Source organism: Panthera pardus, unplaced genomic scaffold (genome assembly GCF_024362965.1).
Source record: "Panthera pardus isolate Hobbes unplaced genomic scaffold, ASM2436296v1 HiC_scaffold_6, whole genome shotgun sequence".
Lineage (NCBI taxonomy): Eukaryota > Metazoa > Chordata > Mammalia > Carnivora > Felidae > Panthera > Panthera pardus.
This window is the reverse complement of record NW_026526991.1, coordinates 109322857-109349309: the sequence shown is the minus strand read 5'-3', so window position 1 is coordinate 109349309 and position 26453 is coordinate 109322857. Positions and strand designations below refer to the sequence as shown.

The window sequence follows — 26453 nt, the reverse complement described above, 5'->3', positions numbered from 1 at the left end:
TATTGCTATCTTAACCATATTAAGTCTTCCAATCCATGTATGTAGGTTGTTTTTCCATTTATTTAAATCATCTTAATTTTTCAACATTTTATAGTTTTTAAAAAAATTTTAATGTTTATTTATTTCTGAGAGAGAGAGAGAGAGACAGCATGTGAGCGGGGAGGGGCAGAGAGAGAGGGAGACACAGAATCTGAAGCAGGCTCAAGGCTCTGAGCTGTCAGCACAGAGCCTGAGCTCAAACTCAGGAGTCACAAGATCATGATCTAAGTTGAAGTTGAGTGCTTAGCTGACTGAGCCACCCAGGGGCCCCTCAACGTTTTATAGTTTTTAAAATATATTTTAAAGCATAAGTTTTGCATTTATTTTATTAAAATTTATTCCTCAGTATTTTATTTCTTTGGAGTTGTTTTCTTAGTTTCATTTTTAGATTGATTATTGGAAATGTATATACCTGCAGTTGATTTTTGTATATCAATCTTATATCCTGCCATCCTGCTGAACTCATTTACTAGTTTTAATCTTTTTTAGTAAGTTCTTTAGAATTTCTACATAAAAATCATTGCATCTGCTAACAGAAAGCATTTTACTTCTTCCTTCCCAATCTGGATGCCTTTTATTTCTTTATCTTGACTAACTGCCCTGGCTAGAATCTCCAGTATAATATTGAATAGAGGTAGCAAGAGGAGACATCTTTATCTTATTCCTGATCTGAGGGGGAAAGCAGTCTTTTACCATTATGCTAGCTGTACATTTTTTAGACATGCCCTTTATTAGATTAAGGAAGTGCCCTTCTATTTCTTGTTGAGTTTTTTTTTTAATCATGAAAGTTTAAATTTTGTCAAATGCTTTTTCTGCATCTATTGAGATGATCATGTGGTTTTTGTCCTTTGTTTTGTTGATATGTATTACATTCATTGATTTTCAGATGTTAAACCAACTTTACATTTCTGGGATAAATTTCACTTGATAATGGTGCATAATTCTTTTTATATGTTTCTGGTTTCAGTTTGCTAGTATTTTGTTGTAGAATTTTGCATCTGTTTTCACAGAAGCTATCGGTCAATTTTCTTTTCTAGTGATGTCTTCTGGTTTTGGTGTCAGCGGAATACTGGTATGATAGAATGATTTGGAAAGTGTTTCATCCTCTTCTATTTTTTCGAAGAGTCTGTGAAGAGTTGGTATTAATTCTTATTTCAGTGTTTGGTAGAATTCACTAGTGAAGATATCTGGGCCTGAAAATTTTATTTTGGTAGTTTTCTAATTATACCTCTATCTTTTTACTTGTTATAGGTCTATTTGAGTTTTCTATTTCTTTTTTAATTCAATTTCAATAGTCAATTTTTCCGTGTCTCTTTTAGGCATTTGTCTCTTCTACTTATTTAATTCGTTGGCATACAGTTATTCATAGTATTCCTTATAATCTTTTTTAAATTCACACACTAGATGTTTAATTATACATTACAATTTTATTTTTGTGTGCACATTTGTTTAACAGTCACTGAATTTCCAGGCCAGTTTCAGGTAACTGAAGAGACTTTATAATTAGTTTATATTGTCTAGATCCAAGGTATGCTACAAACACAGTCAGAGCAAATGGGAAGTAACATCTTTCTAAAGACAGGCTTAGAAATTCTAGTCCAGTAAGTTAAGATGCTTCCTTTCTCTGGTAGCAGGGCTGGCTCATATCTAACTGCTCTACAACCATTCATAGGTATCACCAAGAAAACAGGATATAAGACCTGTGTTATGGTACAGGTTTCACAAGTCAAATCATCTGTATTCAAAGGTAAATTTACAAAACCTTTGTAAGATGCATGTGCTGTAATAAATGGGATCACTGTGATTGGTAAGCCAGCAGCTATATGAGCCTGTGTCACATTTAAGATGTGTTGATAAAGACTATTTGCTCTTAGACCACAGATAGCAGCATTAAGTCCAATATATGTTGATCCATGTTCAAAGAGATTCCTTTCTGCTTCTGGGAGTTCATTAATTTTTCTGGTTATGGTACTGAAAATTAAATTTCCTTGACAATATCATCTGGTTCACGATTATCCATCTTGAGTCTTATGCTCTCTGCACAGCAGTTGGTGCCTCCACCAGTCCTCCTCTGACAGGGGGCTGAGTGAATGGGGGCTCACTCCAACCTTTGCTCAACTAGCCTGAGTGCAGCCATCTTTGGCTGACAAGTGACTCTTCCTTATAATCTTTTAAAATTTCTATAAGTTAGTAGTATTGTGCCCCCTTTCATTTTTGATTATATCAATCTGAGTCTTTTTCTGTGTGGTCAGACTAGCTAAATATTTGTCAATTTTCTTTTCTTTTCAAAGAGCCAAATTGATCCTTTAAATTTTTCTGTGCTGTTTTTCAATTTTCCATTTTATTTATCTATGCTCTAATCTCTGTTATTTCTTTCCTTTTGTCTGCTTCAGGTTCATTTTGCTTTCTTTGCCATAGTGTTTCTAGGTGGAAGTTTAGGTTATCAATGTAAGATATTTCTTCTTTTTAAATTTGGTGTTTACATTTATAACTCTCCCTCTAAGTACTATTACTGCATTACATAATTTTTGGCAAATTGTAGCTTCATTTTGATTCCTCTCAAAGTATTTTTATATCTTCCTTGTTATTTCTATTTTGATACATTAGTTATTTAGGAATATATTATTTAACTCCACATATTTGTGAGTCCCCAATTTCTTTCTGTTATTGATTTTCTTCTTTCACCCCATTATGGCTGTAGAATATACTTTATATAATTTAAATTTTTAAAAATTTACTGATACTTGTTTTATAGTCTAGCAATGATCTATCCTGGTGAATGTGCACTGGAGAATAATATGTATTTTGCTGTTGTTTGGGTGGCCTATAAAGGTCTTTTAAGTATAGTTGGTTTATAAATGTTGAAGTCTCTGTTTCCTTGTTTATCTTCTTTCTAGTTATTCTATTATCGACAGTGGAGTATTGAAGCCTCTGACTATTACTGTTGAATTGTCTATTTCTCTCTTTAATTCTGTCAGTTTTTGCATTTTGGTGGCTCTGTTGGTAGGTGCATATATGTTTATATAATTGTATTATAAAAACATGATTTTTTAAAGTTTATTTATGTATTTATGTATGTATGTATTTATTTACTTATTTAATATAACTTATTGTCAAGTTAGCTAACACACAGTGAATACAGTGTGCTCTTGGTTTTGGAGGTAGGTTCCCGTGATTCATTGCTTACATACAACACCCAGTGCTCATCCCAACAAATGCCCTCCTTCTCAAAACATGATTTTTTATAAACATGTTTATAACTGTATTATAAACATATAGGTTTATAATTGTAGTATAAACAACAGCATATTATAAACATATGTTTATATAATTATATTATAAAAGCACGATTTTTTACAAACATATGTTTATAATTGTATTATAAAAACATAATTTTTTATAAACTTACACTTATAATACAATTATAAACATGAATGTTTATCTGTATTATAGGCATATATTTTTATATAATTGTATTATAAACATATATATGCATTTACCAACAGAGCCACCAAAATGCAAAACTGACATTATATATATATATTTTTTCTTTTAGTCTTTTTTTTCAGCCTGACAGTCTTGGCTATTTGATTGATTGATTAGTACACTCACATTTAATTTATTATGGATATAGTTGAACTTACATATGCTATTTTACATTTTGTTTTCGATATGTCTCATCTTTTTTGTTCCTTTTTTCTTCCTGTACTACTTTCTTTGTTTTACGTAAATATTTTCTAGTGGAACATTTTACTTCTTTTAACAATATTTTTCACTGTGTTTTTTGTTATTTTCTTAATTATTTTTTTTAGTGGTTTCTCCAGGGTTTACTAAATACATCTTAACATATTAGAACCTACTTTAGACTTACACTAGCTTAATTCCAGTGAGATATAGATATTACTGCTATATAGCATCTATCATACTTTGAGTTCTTTGAATTTCTTAAGTGTGTAGATTTTTATTTTATTTATCTTTTTAACATTTATTCATTTTTGAGAGACAGAGAGACAGTGTGAGTGGGGGAGGGGCAGAGAGAGAGAGGGAGAAACAGAATCCAAAGAAGGCTCTAGGCTCTGAGCTGTCAGCACAGAGCCCTACGCGGTGTTCAAACCCATGGACTGGGAGACCATGACCTGAGCTGAAGTCAGACGCTTAACTGACTGAGCCACCCAGGTTCCCCAAGTGTGTAGATTTTTAAAAATAAAATTTGGGATGTTTTCAAGTCATCATTTTGTCTAATCTTTTTCCTGCTCCTTTCCCCTCTCCTTCTGGTACTTCTGTTACATGTATGTTGGTGTACTTAATGGTATCCCACAAGAAAGGGAACTCTCTTTCCCTTTGGAAAAAGAATGCAAACTGGTGCAGCCACTGTGGAAAAATAGTGTGGGGGTTCTTCTGGAATGGTTATCTGAGGCGCTCCAGGTACCTGTTCCCCAGTGAAACAACCATAACTGGTAAATAGTAATTGTCCTGAGGAAATATATCAAATGAAGAAACATTTATTCAAAAAAATTTATTAAATATCTGTAAGAACAGCCAGACTCTGTGGCACTTGAGCCATGACCTTTTACCTCCCCAGGACATTTTGTAGAACAACAGAGCAATCATCTAGCAATTAGTGAAGCCCAATATTTATGTATAATACCAAATGAAGCAGACAGCTTAACAAAGAAGCTATGATGACAATGTCATATCAAATAAAGAATATGTATAAAGGTATAGAAACTATTTTTCAAAACAAATGGAAATTTTACAGTACAAAAGTACAATAAAATTCTCTCTAAAGCCAAGCTTTAGCTAGCTGCATCCCACAAACTTTGAAAAATATTTTCTCTTTTTCTCTTCTCATTTCTTTTGTGACTCATGGTTTAATTTCCAGGTATTTTGTAATTTGCAGATAACTTTCAGTTATTGATTTCTAGTTAAGTTGCATTTTGTCAGAGAAATCCTCCATGTGATTTCCATCCTGTTGAATTTATTGAGACTAGTTTTACGGCCCAGTATATGGTAAATGTTCCACTGGCACTGATTATACTGTAAAGTCTGCCATTGCTGGGTGAAGTGTTCTATAACAGTCAATTAGATTCAGTTATTTGACAGAATTATTCAAGTTGTCTATATTCCTATTTACTTCTCTACTATTTCTATTAATTGTGGAGAGAGGTGCTGAAATATCCAACTCTAATTGTGGATTTGTCTTTTTCTCCTTTCAATTCTGTCAGTTTTTCCTTCATGTAATTTGAAGCAATTGGGTGTATTCCCATTTAGGAATGTCATTTCTTCTTAGTGACTTGACATTTTATTATTATAAAACATCTTTCTTTATCTCTGGGAGTATTCCTTGTTCTAAAGTCTACTTTGTCTAATATGAAGATAGTCATTCCACTTTTCTTATGTTTCATGTTTACATGGTATATCTTTTTCCATCCTTTTACTTATATTTTTCCTCTGTCTGTACACTCACAGTGAATTTCTTGTGGACAGAATGTGGTTAGACTTTATTATCCAGTTGGACAATCTCTGACTTTTTACTTACTTATTTTTTTACTGTTTACTTATTTTTGAGAGAGAGAGAGAGACAGAGTGTGAGTAGGGGAGGGGCACAGACAGAGGGAGACACAGAATCTGAAGCAGGCTCCAGGCTCTGAGCTGTCAGCACAGAGCCCAACACCGGGCCCGAACCCGCGAGTGGTTAGATCAAGAACTGAGCTGAAGTCAGATGCTTAACTGACTGAGCCACTCAGGGGCCCCTCTGACGTTTAATGGGGAAATTTAGTCCATCTTTATTAAGTGTAATTATTGATATGGTTAGGTTTAAATCTACTGTTTTGCTATTTGTTTTCTACTTGCCCCATATAATTTCTTTTTTCTTCTTTTCCTATCTTTTGAATTAAGTGAATATTTTTTTAATATTCCATTTTATGTCCTCTATTAACTAATTTATTATATTACTTCATTTTACTTTTTAATGGTTGATATAAGGTTTATGGCATGCATCTTAAATTATTAGTGTACCTTTAAATAGTGGTGTGCCACTTCTGCAATAATGTAAGAATTTTCATCAATGTGTAGTTGACCCTTGAAGAACACTGGGGTAGGGGCACTGATCCAACCCCTCTCATAGTGCAGCCAAAAATCCACATAAAACTTTTGAGTCCCAAAACTTAACTACTAAGTAATAGCCTACTGTTGACAGGAAGACTAACACATATTTTGTATGTTATAGTATTATATACTGTATTCACACAATAAAGCTACAGAAAAGAAAATATTATTAAGAAAAACATAAGAAAAATGCATTTACAGTACTGTATTGTATTTATCAAAAATAAGTCCATGTGTAAGTGTACCTGTGTAGTTCAAACCCATGTTGTTAAAGGGTCAACTGTACTTCCAAGGTCCTTCTCTTTGGTCAGAATTTGAACAGCTTGCAGATCTCTGTGAGCTCTGGGGGTTGTTCATCTTAGAGCTCCTTAACTAATGTTCTCTGCCTGGCCTCATAGAGTCTTACTCTGTGTATTAACCAAAGATGCAAGGTGGATCCTCTTCAGATTTCTAGCTCTTGCTCTGCCTAGCTTACTCGTTTCTGGTACTCTGCCCTGAAAATTCCAGCTGCCTCAGCCTCCCTAACTCTGGTCACTGTTTCCTCAATTCAACAAAGTTGCCATGTTCTCCTAGAATTACCCTTCCCTGCATCACAATCCAAAAAGTAGCTCCCGAAAGAAAACTGGGACCATCACAAGCCTCACTTTATTTGTATCGCTTCTCTCAGGGGTCATAGTTCTGCTTCCTCTGTTATTCACTGTCTGAAAACAATTGTTTTATGTATCTTCTCTGGTGTCCTGTTGTTTGTTACAGTAGAAAAAATCTAGTACCAGTTACTACTTCAGGTCAGAAGCATTTGTTTACTCTTTGGTTATATTTGTATTTCTTATAACTTTATTTTTGCATTTGCCTATATGATCTATTTTTTATTTATTGTTACCATATGGTTCTTGGAAATACATGTTCATTCCTTTCTACTACTTAGTAATTGCTTTCTCAGAGGGTAAAATATGCTTGCAGATATACTGCTTGAAGAACTTTTAGGCTAAATATGAGGTTTTTTTCAGACAAGTGATACAAGGCCTGTTATTATTCAAGCTAATAGCTATTCAAGCTAGTTTTCACCACATTTTTATTATTAATTAGTATTTAGTGTATGTAATTTTATTCATTGGCTCCTAAATAGAATAAAAATGTGACTTTAAACAACAGAAACATCACAATCTCAGAGTGACTTAGGTATTGGACAGGAGGTTTTTCAGTCCCATTTCTTGTTGGGTGAAAGAACTAGATTCATGCCACTTTTGTGCAAGCAGTGAGCTGAGCCTTTCTTAAGAATTTACAGTAAAAAAGATAACATAACTCAAGTATGCTCTCTTTGTAACTAGGAAATTCCAATATGTATTAGCCTAAACTTGTCTTATAATGGAAGTTTATCTTCTTTTTTCCTATCCTTACTGGAAACTAAGATTAGATACATTTCATTTGCCCAAGTTTCAAATTACTGATAAAGCAATGGTATTTTTTATACAGCAGTGGGAAGCACCAAATATCTATTTGGGGACTTTATATTTTTTAAAAGCATTTCTCAGTTACTTCTGGTAACAATAAGATCCTATTCTTATTGATAAAGTTCAGTTTATATAATACTCTCTGAGTAGTTGACTCATAGTGACTCCCTATTTTTCTTACCTCAGTGAGTTCCAATATCTGTGAAATTAAAAATAACTATGATTTTGCTAAGAAGAGGTAGAGATTACTATACAAATACCAAAATATATTATAAAATTGGTATAATTAAAACAGTGTGTTATTGAGGCAGGAATGGATTGATAGATGAATGGAAGAGAATAGAGTCTAGAAATAGACTTAAATATGTAATAATTTAGTATATGTTAAAATTAGCATTTCAAATCAATGAGGGAAGAAAGGAATTGTTTAATAATTGGTGCTAAGATAATGGGATAACCATGTGGGGAAAAATCGTATTCTTATTTCATAATACATGCAAAAATAAAGTCCAAAAGGATTAGAGTTAAACATAAAGATAAATCACTGAGGAGGTGCCAGGGTGACTCAGTAGGTTAAGTGTCTGACTCTTGATTTTGGCTCAGATCATAATCTCAGAATTCATGAGATTGAACCCTGCGTTGGGCTCGCCCTGACAGTGTGAAGCTTGCTTGGGATTCTCTTTTCCTCTCTGCCCCTTCCCAGATTGTGCTCTCTCTCTCTCTTTCAAAGCAAATAAATAAACATTAAAAAAGTTAAGTCACTGAGGAGAAGATATTCACAATTTTAAAGGAGAGGAAACCAAACCCAGAAACCTGAAAGAAAAATATTAGCTCATGTACATGGGTATGAATGTATAAGCCTGTGTATGTGCGGGTATGTGTGTGTGTATGTCTGAATGAGCTTATGCATAAAAATGTCTGGAAAGATCTATACCAAGCTCTTAACAGTGGTTATTTTTAAGGGGAAGGGTCAGAAAGGACTTTTACTTCCTTTTTTCATGTCTGTTTATGTCATTACTATTTTGTTACAATTAGTATCTGTAACAACTATAATCAGGAAAATTTTTTTTAAGTTTATTTATTTATTTTGAGAGAGAGAGAGAACACCAGCAGGGGAAGGGCAGAGAGAGAAGGAAAAAGAGAATCCCAAGCAGGCTCCAGGCTGTCAGCGCAGTGCCTGTCATGGAGGCTCGAACTCACAAACCACAAGATCATGACCTGAGCCAAAATCAAGAGTGGGACACTTAACCGACTGAGCCACCCAGGTGCTCCAGGAAATTCTTTCAGTTTTTTTTTTAAGTTTATTCCTTTTGAGAAGGAGAGAGAGATAGTATAAATGAGAGGGAGTGAGAGAACCTCAAGCAGGTTCCAAGCTGATAGCTTGGAGCCTGATGCAGGGTCAGAACCCATGAATCTTGAGATCATGACCTGAGCCAAAACTAACAGCCAGATGCTTAACTGACTGAGCCACCCAACTGCCCCAGAAATTTTTTCATTTTGAAGAATGAGTGCATAATGAATGGATATTGCCTATGCACACATGATGAAATAAAAGCTACCATTTATTGAATGTCAATTATGTGCTAGCTAGCCCCTTTTATGACTGATTTAGGGCCCAACACAACCCCATGAGATAGGTTCTACTTTTAACCTCCTTTATAGCTACTGAAGCAGGAAAAGATTGATAGATTGATGTTAAGACAATTGGAGGAAAGACCTCTTTAGAGAGGTCACACAGCTAGTAAGTGGCAGGATCAGGATTCAAACTCAGACAGTCTGGCTGGCTGGCCTTAGAGCTAAGATCTTGATTAGAACACTCTACTAGCAAAAAAGAAAAAAAAATATGAAAAAAAATAGGACACTCTATTAGCTTTCAGAACAACCATTACCTGAACACAGGCATAATATCCCTTTTTTAATAGATTTATGGTCACTATGTTTAGACATGATGGAGGCCCAACTATGAATATAGACTGAAATATGAATATGTTTTCATCAACACTAGAAAAAGACGTCTGAAAGAGGGTATAAAGACATCCCTGGAAATATCCTAGAGTGGAATCATTTATGTCCTACCCAGGAGAATGAAGGTCTGTGGTGAATTGTAATCATCATTTTGCAGATAGTTCTTGGCTGCACAGAGCTTTTATGCATTGAATGTCCCTTCTCATTTCTTCAACACCTGAGATATGTGAATCTGACATACAAAGTCTTCTCTTCTGTCCAGAAGCAAGTTTTTATTGCTATCTTTCTATCAAAACAGGTTAATACTTTGTTAATATTTTGAAATCAAGAACAAAGCTGTCAATCTGAGATAAACAATTTGGGAACACCCAAAGGCATCTCAGGAGGAACAATTTATGGTTGACAAATTCAATCTAGATCATAGCCATTGACAACAATATTAATTCCTCAATTAGCAGTAAAAGTGGAGTGACCATGCACACTAAAAGATAATCAAGTCTGAGTAGAAAATTGCATTTTGAGAAGTCCAAATATAAATGCTTATTATAGGTACCATATTCCTAATCAGTATAACCAAAATAATTTATTAGGAATTAAAGAGACAAGGGAGGAAGAGAAAATGAAAACCATGAGTTTCTATGATATAATATGGGAGAGGACTATTCTATGATAGTCCTCTCCCATATAACAAATGCATATTGGACTTACAAATGTTTTCTTTCTTCCTGGGGATTTTGATCAATGGAGGTTTAGTGATATAGGTTTAAATATATTCATCTCACTTCCCAAAGTGGTGTTGGTTTGCGCTGTTCCACAGGGCAGTGCACACACTTTTAGCCCTTGCTGGCTGCATACAAATCCTCAAGCGGGGCTAGGAAGGAGCGGAGAACGCTTAGTGCACAGTCACTACTCACTGAGAAATCTGAATGTTGTGCCCTGATCTCTTTGCAAGAAAGCCAAGAGTTGGGTTTATATGGGGAATAGTGGGAAGCAAGCTTCCATTGCTCTGTACAGGGCATTCATCACGGTCTGCCTGGGATGAGAGTTAACCAGGAGCAGGAGAGAGACCATTCCTCTTACCTACCGGGTGCTAGCCCTGTACTAGACACCTTGTCAATGATCTGTATCCTGCATCAGAGGCTGAACTTCTAGAGGGTACCAACCTCTCTGACTCTTCTGGTATCTTAGCAGCTCCTCACATGATAGAAGTTCATCAGATATTTATTTAGTTATGGTTAAAAGTTGTACGTTAGAAGTTGTTGAAAGTAAGGCTGAGGAAGTTAAAATGTATAGTGTAATAAGTAAGGATCCACTGCAGATTCTTGAGAAGGCTTTTTTTTTTTTTTTTTTAATGTTTTGGTTAGGTTATTGCAGGGTTTCTCAACCTTGGTACTATGGACATTTGGGACCAGATTTTTTTTAAGCTTATTTATTTATTTGAGATGGGGGGAGAGGCAGAGAGAGAGGGAGAGAGAGAATCCCAAGCAGACTCCACATGTGTCAGCACAGAGCTCAATGCAGGGCTGGAACACATGAACCGTGAGATCATGACCTGAGCTGAAACCAAGAGTCAGACGCTTAACCGATTGAGCCACCCAGGCGCCCTGGGGCCACACCCTGGCCCCAGCGTTAAAGGTGTGTACACTGTCCTGTGGAACAGCGCAAACCAACACCACTCTGGGAAGTGAGATGAATATATTTAAACCCCCAGTTGGGGGGCCTGTCCTTGTGCATTGTGGGAGGTTTAGCAAAATCCCTAGCCTCTACCCACTAGATACCGGTAGCACTCTGCAGGTGCAACAACCAAAAATGTTTTTCAGACATTGCCAAATGTCTCCTGGGGAGCAAAATTGCCACAGTTGGAAACAACTAGGCTATAAGGGGGAATGGTGACGTTAGAGGCTGGGAATATCAGATGCTCAGATCAGAGGAAGAGGAGCCAAAGAAAGGAGGTAGATGGAAGATAATTAATTCAAGTGTAATTTGATCTAAAGATAGTGACTCATTACTGGTATTATTACAGCTACATGTAGTATTTTGGAGTCTAACACAGAAGTGTTGGGTCGTACTCAACTAAAAATCTAAGGAACAATTCATGAGGGATTCCCTATTGTCTCTTCCGGAAAAATATGAATCCTTACATTGCTTGGAGAAAACCACAGCCAGAGTTGTTATGGAAAGGTTGTGGCCGATTGTCGTTTTGCTGGAATTAATTTCCCCTTTATATAACTGGAAATACCAAATTTAAACATGCACCTTTTAATGCAAATTGTTATTTTATATTTACAAAGCTTTCCGTTTATTGTGCAAGAGAAAACTTTCCTGCGGGTATGCTGTAATTCCCTCCTGCTAAGACGTAGATTATAAAAATCCATGCTGTTACTCTTTGCAATGTGAAACAACACTCCTTAAAATGTAGTGGATATTATCAAATCGGTTTCAGGAGAGGCTTGAGGGAGCAGGAAAATGAAGTAGATATTAGATGCAAAACAATTTGGTTTTGAAAAAACTGCACACTTGTTGTTTATTCCAGGGACAGGAGCTAATAGTGAGTTCATTGTAACCAACTAATGTGCAGCATCTGGTATAGTTTTAACAGAACTGCTGTTCAAGGCAGAGATTAGGTGAGGTTTAGGCTGCCCATGGTTTGCTGCCATGCTTCATTTTCTGAATTCTCCTTATTTTCTGCATCTGTAAGAACTAAAGAACAGTCATACTATCTTTCTGTATTTGAGTGTTGATAATTGGGATATGTGGATGCTTCTAGGTATATGTTCATCTGGAAAAGATATTTGCTTGGTGGCCTTTACACCGATGACATGAAATTCTCTGATTGGAATCTGGGTCCTGATACACAATATTTAGAGGTTCTTGATACATGATCTTTAGAAGTGACAACCCTTGGGACTATGGTGCCAGTCTGGTCCCTTATAAAAGTACACAGATATGCTTGGGATCACTTACACTGTGTTTCATTTCTACCATGAAACTGGTTGATAAAAGATGCATGAAATCCACTCATATTTTTCAAAGTGAGTTTCTAGGGTTGGAAAACATCCTGTGTGAGTTTGCACTTTAAATTCTTATTTTGTGCAGCCCCTGGGTGGCTCAGTTGGTTAAGCGTCTGACTCTTGGTTTTGGCTCAGGTCATGATCTCACAACTGGTGAGTTTGAGCCCCACATGGGTCTCTGCACTGACAGCGCGGAGACTGCTTGGGATTCTCTGCCCCCTCTCCTTCTGCCCCTCCCCTACTCATGTTCTCTCACTCTCTCTCTTTCTCTCTCAGAAATAAACATTAAAAAAATAAATTGTTTTATATACCATCTTGAATTTATCATTGGGCACAGTGTAAAAGTCAGCCCCAACCATTGTGTTGCCTTGTGCAATATTTCAATCTCACAGGACAGTTCTGGGGGAGGAGAGGTCTCCCTGGTGGGGCATTAATGCCACCAGCCTCTGCTCTAGGTTTCCAGAAGCCTCTTCCCTAGCTTCCAGTCCATCCATTCCAGCATCTCAGGGTAGAACTCTTCCCCTCCTTGTGGGGACCAATAAAGGGCAAGTGCAAAGCAACAATTAATGAAGGTTGTTGGTCATTCAGAATGAGACATCCATACTGGTGGAGGCTATTTGGGAAGATCTGTCCTCCTCTCTGGTGTCCCTTTTTTTCTGTTCGCTATTCCCCCTACTTCTCCCATATTCCTCTATTCCCTTTCTCCCTTCTCTCTTTCCTTTCTTCCTTCATTTCTTCATCTGTTTCAGGTGCTGTAACAAAATACTGTAGGCCAAGTCCTTTATAAACAATAGAAATTTATTTCTCACAGTGCTGGAGGCTGGAAGTCTAAGATCAGAGAGCCAGCAGGGTAGGGTTAAGACTCTCTTGGGGTCACTTGTTGTGTCCTTGCATGTTGGAAGGGGCTAGGGAGCTCTCTTGGGCCTGTTATAAGGGCACTAATGCCATTCGTGAGGTCTGAGTCTTCATAACCTAATCACCTCCAGGCCCCGCTTCCTAGTATCATCACTTTGGTCATTAGGACTTAACATATTAATTTGTAAGGGGACACAAACATTTACACTATAACAATTTCCTATATGATATAACAACCTTCAGGTTGCAAAGCATCCAACAATAATCTTGGCTTCTGCGTATAATTCTGATTTCTTTTAGGATGCTCTTTAAGGAAAAGTTTAGTCTTTAGGGGACCAGGAAGGTGGCAGTAGTTCTATTTCAAATAGTTTTTTGGGTTCTTTTCCTCTCAAATAGTTTTTATAAAAAGTAATCTCTATGCTCAACGTGGGGCTCGCACTGAGAACCCCAAGATCAAGAGTCACATGCACACACTACCTACTGAGCCAGTCAGGCACCTCTCCTCTCAAATAGTTTTAAACAACGTGTCTGGGAGTTCAACCATCTACTATAAGGGAATTGTACCAAATACTGAGTACTCTCATCCCTACCCCAGTGGGTGGGATCCCACGCCCTGGGGAGCAGCAGACTGTAGCACACCTGGTCCCTGGGCCAGACTGCAGGGTCTCACCTCTACTGCTCACTAGCATCCTGGATTTCAGGCCTCTGTTCCCTGATTCCTAACACAGCAGTGACAACAGCAAGCTGTCATCAGGTTGTTACGAGGGTTAAATAGTTTATCAATATAAAGTGCTAGCCCATAGTTCACACTCAATAAATGTCAGGTATAATGATATCACCATCCTTGTCCTCAAGGAACTTGTAAACTAGGGGAAATGGGACAACAGACATGAAAGATTTACAAAAGAGAGTCTGTCATAAAGTTTTACGTGTTAGGGTTTAAATGTCACAGGAGTTAAAGAAGAATGAAATTTTTCAGGGTCTGTGGTCAGGTAATGTTAATAGAGGCGGAAGGTTGTTGAGGCCAACATACACTAAGCACTTACTACTTCTATTACTCAGTCACCCAACTGAGCGTTTACCCCATGACATTCACTTTGCTAACCATGCTTTGCTGCTCTGAAGAAGAGGCATAGTTATGATCTCTGTGCTGGGTGCTGGGCTAAATAACCCTTCTATACATTGTGCCATTCAATCCTTTCAACACCCCTAGAATCAGGTGGTCATATCTCCATTTTACATATGAAGACACTGAAGTTCAGAGATGTTAGTTTCTTTAAGGTGACAGTGGTAATAAATGACAGAGCTGGGACTGGAGCACAGGTTATCTGATGGAAGAGCATGCAAAAAGAGGGGTGTGTAAGGTGTGAAAGGCTGACTGAAATAGGTGTGGAGGGCAGGAAACCAATGAAGCCAATTCTAGTGGGAACAGAGAGTTTACTGGGAGCTAGAGATAAAATGGGATTGCTATGGATGGTCTCCTTAGAAAGACACCACAGGGCAAGTAAAGGTGCTTGGACTTCACCTGGTGGCAGTGGGAAGCTCACTGGCTCCTAAGCCCTGGAGAGAGAAACAAGATGAAACAAGTTATTACCGAGTTTAGCCTGGCTCCAGCCTAATGGGCAGTGGCACATTAGAAGGGTCAATTTTGGCTTGAGAAGGCAGACAGGCAAAGGAAGTAGGATGGATGCAGGTGTGAGCTGATGAGGGCCCAGAGCAGGGTGTGCTGAAGAGAACAAAGAGGAAACATCAGATCTACGGGACTCCTTAAAGGCAAATTGCCAGGTCTCTGTGCCAGCTTGGATGAGGATGGTACATGAGAGAGGGAGGATCAGAGTGTTCCAGAATTTCTTGCCCTAGCAGTACTGAAAATAGTGATGTTTCTGATGAAGCAATGAAAATCAGGAAGATATGTGGCGAAGGCTTTTTGTTGTTGTTGTTTTATGCACATTGAGCTTAAAGCTGCCTCTGGGAACCCTGTAAAACATTTGGGCTAATGGAGATTGGAGTATGCATGAGAAGTCAAGGCTGGAGACAAAGATTTGAGAATCAGCCATGTGGAGAAAAAAAGGATATATCTCTAAGGCAATGATAATGCATAGGGTTAGGTGCCAAAACAAGGAAAAGAGGCTGCAAAGGGAAAGAGAGTGATTGTTTTGGATAGTTATGGGAAAATCAGGAAAATAGAAAAAATAACGGCACCCTATATAAGACAGGTCAGAAGGTGATCACTTGGGCTCTTTGAGGAAGGAAGCTCATGGGCTCAGTAGATTGTGAAGGTGGAGAGAGGCCACACAGAAAGAAGTAGGTGGGGGAGGAATGGAAGGGAGTGAGCAGAGATGATGGAGAATCTACAGACTTCCAGGAGTTGAGAATTAGGATAGGTCTACTGTGGAAGGGGACACAGGGCCAAAGGAAGGTTGTCTCTGTTTCTTTGTAGAATTAAATGGTGTGGGGATGTTTGAAGGCATGTGATTGGCCGTGGACACGGAGAATTTCACAACTCTACAATTATGAAACAGATAGGTTTAACATAAAAAAACTTTGGGGAGAGGATCTTTTTGCAGTTTTCTTAAATGGAAGTGGGGACAGTACAGACCATGCCCCCGACTCAAACAGAAGTGGAGATTTTTCATTGACTTTATCACAGTGACCTCCAAGCCTTTTTTTTTTTTTTTTTTTTTTGGTTGCTTATATCTAGTAGTATAATTTTTTTGAGAATTCAGTTTCAATATATACATATTTAATTTTGAATTTTATATACATATACTACCATGATTAGCTAATATCTCAAGGTACATCATTCACCAGGGTGAGTACATTACTAAAAATGTGGATATAATTTTATAATTCAAATGTTGTTCTTGGGGCTCCTGGGTGGGTCAGTCAGTTAAGCATCCAACTCTTGATTTTGGCCCAGGTCATGATCTCATGATTCATGGGATCGAGTCCCTCATCAGGCCCTGCACTGACAGCACAGAATCCCTGCTTGGGATTCTCTCTCTTCCTCTCTCTCTGCTCATCTCTCTCTTCATCTTTCTCTCAAAATAAATAAACAAACTTAAAAAAAAATGTTGTTCTTGATAATTTAGAATTATTTTGGGGTGATTTCCTATTAGAATTGATTATGTTGTCATTGTTTTTACCTTGTACTTTGCTGAGGGTTTGTTTAGTAAAGCTATGTAACATAATCCCTATTAACTAGGTCTTTGCAAACTCCTGTCTGTAGAAAGTGGGCCCCACACCTTCTTCAGGGAATCACACATCCTGTTCTTGACCCATGGCTGTCTAATGTAGGACTGTGTGAGTATACCAGGGTCAGTCTATATATTAAACATTCATACAACCTAATTCTCCTCTCCCTCCCTCTTTCCCCCTCTACCTTCCTTCCTTGCTACGAAATGGATATCCACAGATGCTCTACTATTTTCTGTTACCTCCCAATAAATCATCTTACCTTGGGGCATGTGCCCCCACCCCTGCCTTGGAGAACACAACTTTAGAGAGTGAAAAACTGAGGAAATGGGAGAATCACACTTATTATTATTACAATGCAGCACTTCTTTTTTGTTTAGTGTAGGTTTTATGCCTTGGACTGGGAATCAGGAACTTGGGTCTTAACTTTCTCTTTGTCTACAACTTGTATACTATGCCCTAGGGCAAGCTCCTTTATCCTCCCTGTGCCTCAATTTCCTAATTCACATACCAGGGATGAAAAGACCTGTCATACCTTACTTAAATGGCTGCATAGGTTTTCATGGACTAATGTATGTGAAAGTGTTACAAAAACTGGAAAATGGCCAAATGCATTGCAATTTCATCTCTGGACCACACAGATTCCACATGGTACACCATTCCCCCCCCCCCCCCCAAATTCTTTACAATGTAGCAAATCCTTTGATCATTATTACTTCAAGTCACTGAAGTGTAATGCTTACAGGCAGAACTATGCTTCTTGTTAGCTAGCAATGCTTACACATTGCTTTCTGGGGTCACTGGGCATATAACTGTTACTTCCCTGAGGTCCCTTCTGTTTCACGTTGTCTCGCAAAAGCCTGTTCTTCCTGTCAACAAAGTCTCATGCCTGCACTTCCTGCCTGTTTGATGGGCAAGTGTCTCCAGATGGTTCCCCTTAGTATGGACTCTGCCAGGCACACCCAAAGCCCAATCTATACACCACTCAGACAATTCAGAACACAGAAAGATACCACACAACTTGCTTTGCTTAAATAACCAAGATGAAAGTAAAACAATTTTTTTGTGTGGGGTTAGAATCATTTTTGAATAATTTTTTCTGATGATTCAATGTTTGGAAAATTTAGGAAAGAGAGATAAACAGAAAAAAAAAATGACCTGTATTCCCAACCTCTTTGAACATTTTGGTGTAAATGGTACCATTTCTCCCTTCTATTAATAGGAATAAAATCATTGTTTAGTAATATTATTTTAAAATATGTAATAACATACAGTGTATCTTGTTATTAAATATTCCTTTCTAATATGATTTTTAATGGTGCATTATATTCCATTGAATGGATCATATTTACTTAACAATAGGCTATTGTTGAACACTTGGTGGTATTTTGCCTGCAGAGTAGTAGAGCTGGCCAGTGGGCAGGGATGGGAAGTGAAAGACACAGAGGGTTTCCCCTGAGCAGATACTCCAAAGAAGATACTCAGGTGAACCTTTCCCCTGTGTTCTTTTTCACCCATTTCCTTAATGGTAGAACTTAGCCGCATGTTCACTACTGCAATGCATATCTCATATAGCTGTATTTTTTAATAAGTTTATTTATTTGTTTGTTTGGAGAGAGTGACAGAGAGAGAGAGAGAGAGAGAGAGAGAGCGAGAGCATATGCATGAGTGAAGGAGGGGCAAAGAGAGAGGGAAGGGAGAATCCCAAGCAGGCTCTGTACTGTCAGCTCACAGTGGAGCTTGATCTCACAAACCGAACTGTGAGATCACGACCCTAGCTGAAATCAAGAGTCAGCTGATCACTTAACCAACTGAGCCACCCAGGTGCTCCATCATATATCTCTCTTTTTAAATGTATCAATGATTACTTCTTTTGGGTGAACTCATAGACATGGAAATTTAGGATTAACTGGCTTAAAATATTCTAAGGCTTTTGATGAGTATTGATTGCAAAATTGTCAAAGTTAGAACCAACTTATATTTCCTGGAGTAATGTAAAATACTCTTCATCTCTTCAGTGTTATTGCCAACATTGGGTGTAATTTTTATGTTTATTTATTTTTGAGACAGAGAAAGTGGGGGAGGGGCAGAGAGGGAGACAGAGGGTCCAAAACAGGCTCTGTGCTGACAGCAGGGGCTGACATGTGGGGCTTGAACCCACAAGCTGTGAGATCATTACCTGAGCTGAGTCAGACACTTAACTGACTGAGCCACCTGGGTACTCCTTGCATGTAATTTTCTTTAAACATATTTAAAGAAATATTGACCCCAAATGGCAGAAGACAGAAATAATAAAGATTAGAGAAGAAATCAATGTTATAAAAAACAAAAAGTAAAAAACAGTAGAACAGATCAATGAAACTAGAAGCTGATTCTTTGAAAGAATTAACAAAATTGATAAACCCCTAGCCAGTTTGTTCAAAAAGAAAGAGGAAAGGACTCAAATAAATAAAATCAAGAATGAAAGAGGAGAGATCACAACCAATACTGCAGAAACACACACAATATTAAGAGAATATTATGAGCAGTTATATGCCAATAAATTGGGCAACCTGTAATAAATGGACAAATTCCTAGAAACATATAAACTACCAAAACTGAAATGAGAAGAAATAGAAAATTTGAACAGACCCATAATCAGTAAAGAATCAGTAACCAAAAACCTCTCAAAAAACAAGAGTCCAGGGCCAGATAACTTTCCAGGGGAATTCTACCAAACATTTAAAGAAGAGTTAACACCTATACTTTTGAAGCTGTTCCAAAAAATAGAAATGGAAGAAAATTTTCCAAACTCATTGTATGAGGCCAGCATTACCTTGATTTCAAAATCAGACAAAGACCCCACTGAGACTAATTTTGCTGATGAACATTGATGCAAAAATTCTCAACAAGATACTAGCCAACTGGATCCAGCAATACATTAAAAAAATTATTCACCATGATCAAGTGGGATTTATACCAGGGATACAGGGCTGGTTCAATATTTGCAAATTGATCAATGTGATATATCACATTAATAAAAGGACAAGAACCACATGACCCTCTCAATAGATGCAGAGAAAGCATTTAAATACAACATCCTCTCTTGATAAAAACCTTCAAGAAAGTAGGAATAGAAAGATCATACCTCAAGATCATAAAAGCCATATACAAAAGACCCACCACTAATATCATCCTCAATGGAGAAAAACTGAGAGCTTTCCTCCTAAGGTCAGGAACAAGACAGGGATGTCTACTCTCGCCACTGTTATTCAATATAGTTTTGGAAGTCCTGGACTCAGCAATCAGACAACATAAGAAATAAAAGGATTCTGAATCGGCAATGAGGAAGTCAAACTTTAAAGATTCCACCAAGGGGAGCTTGGGTGGCTCAGTTGGTTAAGTGTCCGACTTCAGCTCAGGTTATGATCTTGCAGTTTGAGTTTAAGCCCTGCATCAGGCTCTGTGCTGACAGCTTGCTCAGAGCCTGGAGGCTGCTCAGGATTCCATCTCCCTTTCTCTCTGCCTCTCCCCCACTCATACTCTGTCTCTGTCTCTCTCAAAAATAAATAAACATTAAACAAAAAAATTTTTCAAAAATATTCCACCAAAAAACTGCTAAAACTGATCCATGAATTCAGCCAAGTCACAGGTTATAAAATCAAAGCATAGAAATCCGTTGCATTTCTATACACCAATAATGAAGCAGCAGAAAGAGAAATCAAGTAATTGATCCTATTTACAATTGCACTAAAAACCATAAAATACCAAGGAATAACCACAACCAAAGAGGTGAAAGATCTATACACTAAAAACTATAGAAAGCTTATGAAAGAAATTGAAGAAGACACAAAAAAATGGAAAAATATTCCATGCTCATGGATTGGAAGAAAAAATATTGTTAAAATGTCAATACTACCCAGAACAATCTACATATTCAATGCATTCCCTATCAAAATAACACCAGCATTCTTCACAGAGTTAGAACAAACAATCCTAAAATTTGTATGGAACCAGAAAAGGCCCTGAATAACCAAAGGGATCCTGAAAAAGAAAACCAAAGCTGGAGGCATCACAATTCCAGACTTCAAGATATATTACAAAGCTGTAATCATCAAGATAGTATGGTACTGGAACAAAAACAGATACTCAGATCAATGGAACAGAACAGAGAATCCAGAAATGGACCCACAAACGTATGGCTAACTAATCTTTGACAAAGCAGGAAAGAATATCCAATGGAATAAAAACAGTCTCTTCAGCAAGTGGTGTTGGGAAAACTGGACAGCAACATGCAGAAGAATGAACCTGGACCACTTTCTTACACCATATACAAAAATAAACTCAAAATGGATGAAAGACCTAAACATAAGACAGGAAACCATCAAAATCCTCAAGGAGAAAGCAGGCAAAAACCTCCTTGACCTCAGCCGCAGCAACTTCTTATTCAACATGTCTCTGGAAGCAAGGGAAACAAAAGCAAAAATGAACTACTGGGACCTCATCAAAATAAAAAGCTTCTGCACAGCAAAGGAAACAATCAGCAAAACTAAAAGGCAACTGACAGAATGGGAGAAGATATTTGCAAATGACATCTCAGATAAAGGGTTAGTATCCAAAATCTATAAAGAACTTATCAAACTCAATACCCAAAAAACAAATAATCCAGTGAAGAAATGGGCAAAAGACATAAATAGACATTCTCCAAAGAAGATATCCAGATGGCCAACTGACACATGAAAAAATGCTCAACATCACTCATCATCAGGGGAATAGAAATCAAAACTACAATGAGATACCACCTCATACCAGTCAGAATGGCTAAAATTAACAACTCAGGCAACAACAGATGTTGGCAAGGATGTGGAGAAAGAGGAGCCCTATTGCACTGCTGGTGGGAATGCAAACTGGTGCAGTTGGAAAAGTGTGGAGGTTCTTGAAGAAATTAAAAATAGAATTACCCTATCACCCAGAAACTACACTACTATGTACTTATCCAAAGGATATAGGTGTGCTGTTTTGAAGGGGCACTCACACCCCAATGTTTATAGCACCGTTATTGACAATAGCAAAAGTACGGAAAGAGTCCAAATGTCCATTGACAGATGAATGGATAAAGATGTGGTACACACACACACACACACACACACACACACACACACACACTGGAGTATTACTCAGCAATCAAAAAGAATGAAATCTTGCCATTTGCAACAACATGGATGGGGCTAGAGTGTATTATGCTAAGTGAAATTAGTCAGTCAGAGAAAGACAAGTATCATATAACTTCACTCATATGTGGAACTGAAGATACAAAACAGATGAACATAAGGGAAAGGAAGCAAAAATAATATAAAAACATGGAGGGGGACAAAACATAAAAGACTTTTAAATATAGAGAACAAACTGAGGGTTGCTGGAGGGGTTGTGGGTAAGGGAATGGACTATTTAAATAGGTAAGGGGCACTAAGGAAGATTTGTTGGGATGAGCACTGGGTGTTATATGTAGGGGATGAATCACTGGATTCTACTCCTCAAATCATTATTGCACTATATGCTAACTAATTTGGATGCAAATTAAGTAAACAAAAAATAAAAAACAAACAAGCATACTTTTCAGCGGGAATACTTCTGTTTGTTTACTAAGTTGTCTTATGGGTATCTTGCCAAAGAAACTTCTTGGTTTTTGGACTCTATTAGATGGTTATGAAACTGTTTATGTTCTTGTTTACTTTTAAGGGAATAACTGCAGCAATGAGGAATGAAAGCTGAACATACCAAGATAGTGTAGTACAATCACAACTGAATACCAGGATGTGCTGATAGACAAGAAATCAATAACTGATGTATTGGTTAGAGGATGTTTTACGTTACAAAGTGTACGGACTAACATTTAAACATGAGAAATTTATTAAAGATGAATTTAAAAAATTGTGATTTTGAACCTAGGTACATTTTTGAAGATTAACCATGCCAATTACCTAATTCTTTTGTATAGATCATGAGGTGACTCCTAGATTTTAGGGAAATAGCTGCTTTTTAAAAATTTTTTTTTCTTAATGTTTATTTATTCATGAGAGAGACAGAGAGAGCGTGAGTGGGGGAGAGGCAGAGAGAGAGGGAGACACAGAATCTGAAGCAGGCTCCAGGATCTGAGCTGTCGGCACACAGTCTGATGCGGGGCTCGAACTCAAGAACCGTAAAATCATGACCTGAGCTGAAGTCGGATGCTTAACCGACTAAGCCGCCCCGGAAATAGCTTCTTGATGTTTGATGTCTGAATTTAATCTCTATATAACAGATCTCCCACCAACCATGATTCTGGCTGCTAACAATATTTGATACCACAAATCAAGTTTGCCAAGGCATTCAAGTGACTCAAAATTGGTTAACAGTGGCAAATCAATATCTGACATATTACAGTATTATCTTTTCTATATTCTCACACTAAGGGCTGATTTGTGTTCTCACCCCTTCCATAACATGGGAGAACCCTCCTCATGTGACAGAAACTCTGTGTGTGAGGAACCATGAAGTAAAAAAGACAACCCATAGAATGGGAGAAAATACTTACAAATGATATATCTGATAAATGTCTTATTCCCAGAATACGTAGAGAACTCTTACAACTCAGTAACATAAAGATAAATAACCTAGTTTTAAAGTAGGCAAAGGACATGAATAGACATTTCTCCAAAAAATACACACAAAGTCCCAATAAGCACACAAAAAGATACTGAACTTCATGCAAATCAAAATCACAATAAGAAGCCACTTCATACCCAATGGAAGGCTATAGTGAAAAACAGGCAATAACAAATGTTGATAAGAATGTGGAGAAACTGGAATCCGCATTCATTGTGGGTAAGAATTGTAAAATGGTGCAGCCATATTGGAAAAGTTTTGTCATTCCTTGAAATTTAAACATGGAGTTACTATATGACCCAGCAATTCCATTGTTAGATATCTATCCAGGAGAAATGAAAACATATGTCCACACTTGTGTGGACATATAATTCTCAAAGCAGAATTATTTATAATAACCAAAAAGTGAAAACCACACAATGCCCATCAATTAATGATTGGATAAACAAGGGTATATCCATACAAGAAATTTTATTTGGTGACAAAAAGGAATGAAGTATTGATAAATTACACAACATTGATGAACCTCACTACATGCTAACCTCAATTATTCAAAATGAAAGATGCCAGTTGCAACAGATCGCATATTATATGATGATTTATATGAAATGTCTAGAATAGACAAGTCTGCAGACACATAAAGCAGATTACTGGCCTAGACCTGGAAGGGGTAGGGAGAGTAGGAATGGTGAATGATTGCTAATTGGTTCCTTTGGGGATGTGTAAAGGTTCTAAAATTAGATTATGGTGATGGTTGCACAAGTCTGTAAATATATTAAAAACCATTGACTTGTACAGTTTAAACAGCTGAATTTTATGGTTTGTAAATTATATCTCAATAAGGTGGCTAAAAAAGTGAACATAGTTTCAGGGACAATATGAAGTCGTTTCACATATATGAAACCAAGTTCCCAGAAAGGGGAAGGTGAGTAACAGATGGCTAAAAAACTTCTCACATTTAATGAAAACTATAAACCACACACCAGGAAGCCCAAGGAATCCCATGCAGAATAAATACACATATTTGCATCACAAACTGAGGTATATCACAGAAAAATTGCTTAAAACAAGTGATTAAGAGAAATATCTTAAAAGCAGCCAGAGAAGGGGAAAACCCATTACAAACAGAGGAATGTAGATAAAAATTATAGCAGACTTCTCAGCAGAAATATGCAAGAAAAAGTGAAATGACTCTATAAAATGCTGAAAGAATAAAAAATCAATTTAGAATCCTATATCCAGTAAAAATATTCTTCAAAACAAAAGCAAACTTTTAAATAAACAAAAATGGAGACTTTGTCACCTGCTACTTGAACTAGAAGAAATGTTAAAGTTCTTCAGGCAAAAGGAAAATGCTATCTGATGGAAAACTTGAATTTACACAAAGGAATGAAGAGTACCAGAAATGGTCAATATGTGAATATAAAATAATTTTTGTATCAATTTATTCATTTCTTCAGTGGTAACTGATCAAAGCAAAAATAAACAAAAAACAACAACAACAAAAGCACATCTTAACACATGTGGAAATAAAATGTACAACAAGGGCTCAAAGGACAAGAGAGGAAAAATGCAAGCATAATATTGTAAGAGTCTTACATATCTTATATAAGATATGGTATAATATTATTTCAATGTAGATTGAATAAGTTAAAGAACAATATTGTAAATCTTAGAGCAACCATTAATAATTAGGACAAAGGGAAATAGCTTATTAACTACTAGTGGAAGTAAAATGGGCTTTTAAAAAACAACCCAAAAGAAGGTAGGAAAAGAAGAACAATGTAGATTTGGAAGTTCATCAAGAAGACATAAAAATACTAAATCTGCATGTGCCTAAAACAGAGCTTCAAAACATATGAAGGAAAAACTGATAGAAGTGCAAAGAGAAACGGACAAATGTATAGCTGGAGACTTCATTTCCCCTCTCCTAGTATTTGATACAAAAAATAGAAAATCATTAATGATATAGATGATTTGAACAATCCTACTAAACAACTGGATCTAATTTATATTTATAGTATGTTTAGCCCAACAACAGTAAAACACATTTTTTTTCAAGTGCACATGAAACATTTACTAAAATAGATCAAAAGCTGGGTCATATAATATGCTTCATCATATTTAAAAAGATTGAAATAATTATAGATCGCATTTTCTGAAAACATGGAATTATCTGAAATTATTTAGAAAATCCTAAAATATTTTAAAATCAAACAACAAAACATTCAAATTAAATAGGCTATGGGTAGGAGAAATCACACATTATAAAACATTTTGACCTGAATGAAAATTTTAAAATATGCCAAAATTTGTAGGATAAAAAGAATACTTAGAAGAAAATGCGTAATTTTAAATGCTCATGTTATAAAAGAAGAAAGTGCTAAAATCAATCTAAGTCTCCATATTAAGAAGCCAGAAAAAGGGTAGCAAGTTAAATCAAAGTAAAAGGGAGGAAATCATAAATATAGGAGTTAAAAGTGATAAAGTAGGAAACAAAATAATAGTAACATAGAATAGATATTAGAAAATCAATAAAGCCTAATAAAACCTCTTTGGAAAATGACAAACTTGATAAACCTGTAGCCAGACCAGTTATGGGAGAAAGAGGGAGAGAGAGAGAAAAAGAAAAAAAAAAAAATGACCATTAGTAGAAAAAAGACAGGACAATACCACAGATCTTGCAACCATTAAAAAAAATAAAGGAATATTACAGCAAAAAATAAACCAAATATAACAACATAGGTGAAAAGGACAAATTCTTTGAAAGTCATTAACAATAGTGACTCAAGAAAAAATAGAAAATCTGAGTAGCCCTATATATTCACTAAAGATTAGTAATTAAAATTAATAATTAAAATAAAGATAAAAATCATTCATTAAAAGCTACCCACAAAAAAACCTCCAGGCTCAGATGGATTCACTAGTAAATTCTACCAAACATTTAAGAAAGAAGTAATACCAACTGTGTACAAACCGTTTCCAAAAAAGAGAGAACATTTCTCCACTTTTTTTTTTTTTTGAGGCCAATGACAGTACAAGAAAACTAGTAACTGATACACCTCATTGAACATAGATGCAAAAATTCTTTTTTTAAATTAATTAATTTTTAAGTTTTTAATGTTTATTTATTTTTGAGAGAGATGAGAGACAGAGCATGAGTTGGGAAGGGGCAGAGAGAGAGAGGGAGACACAGAATCTGAGG

The 26453-nt window shown here is 36.6% G+C and overlaps 2 protein-coding genes and 1 pseudogene across 4 annotated transcripts in view; 1 reads left to right on the top strand and 2 right to left on the bottom strand.

Moving 5' to 3' along the window:
• Positions 1–26453, top strand: part of CCNY (cyclin Y) — a 315204-nt gene that overhangs the window by 46356 nt on the left and 242395 nt on the right. The window lies entirely within an intron of this gene.
• The window catches only part of LOC109276297 (translation initiation factor IF-2-like), a 107004-nt gene that overhangs the window by 70105 nt on the left and 10446 nt on the right, over positions 1–26453 (bottom strand). The gene's annotated exons all lie outside the window — the stretch shown is intronic.
• On the bottom strand, positions 134–6284 carry LOC128774978 (transmembrane protein 126A-like; annotated as a pseudogene).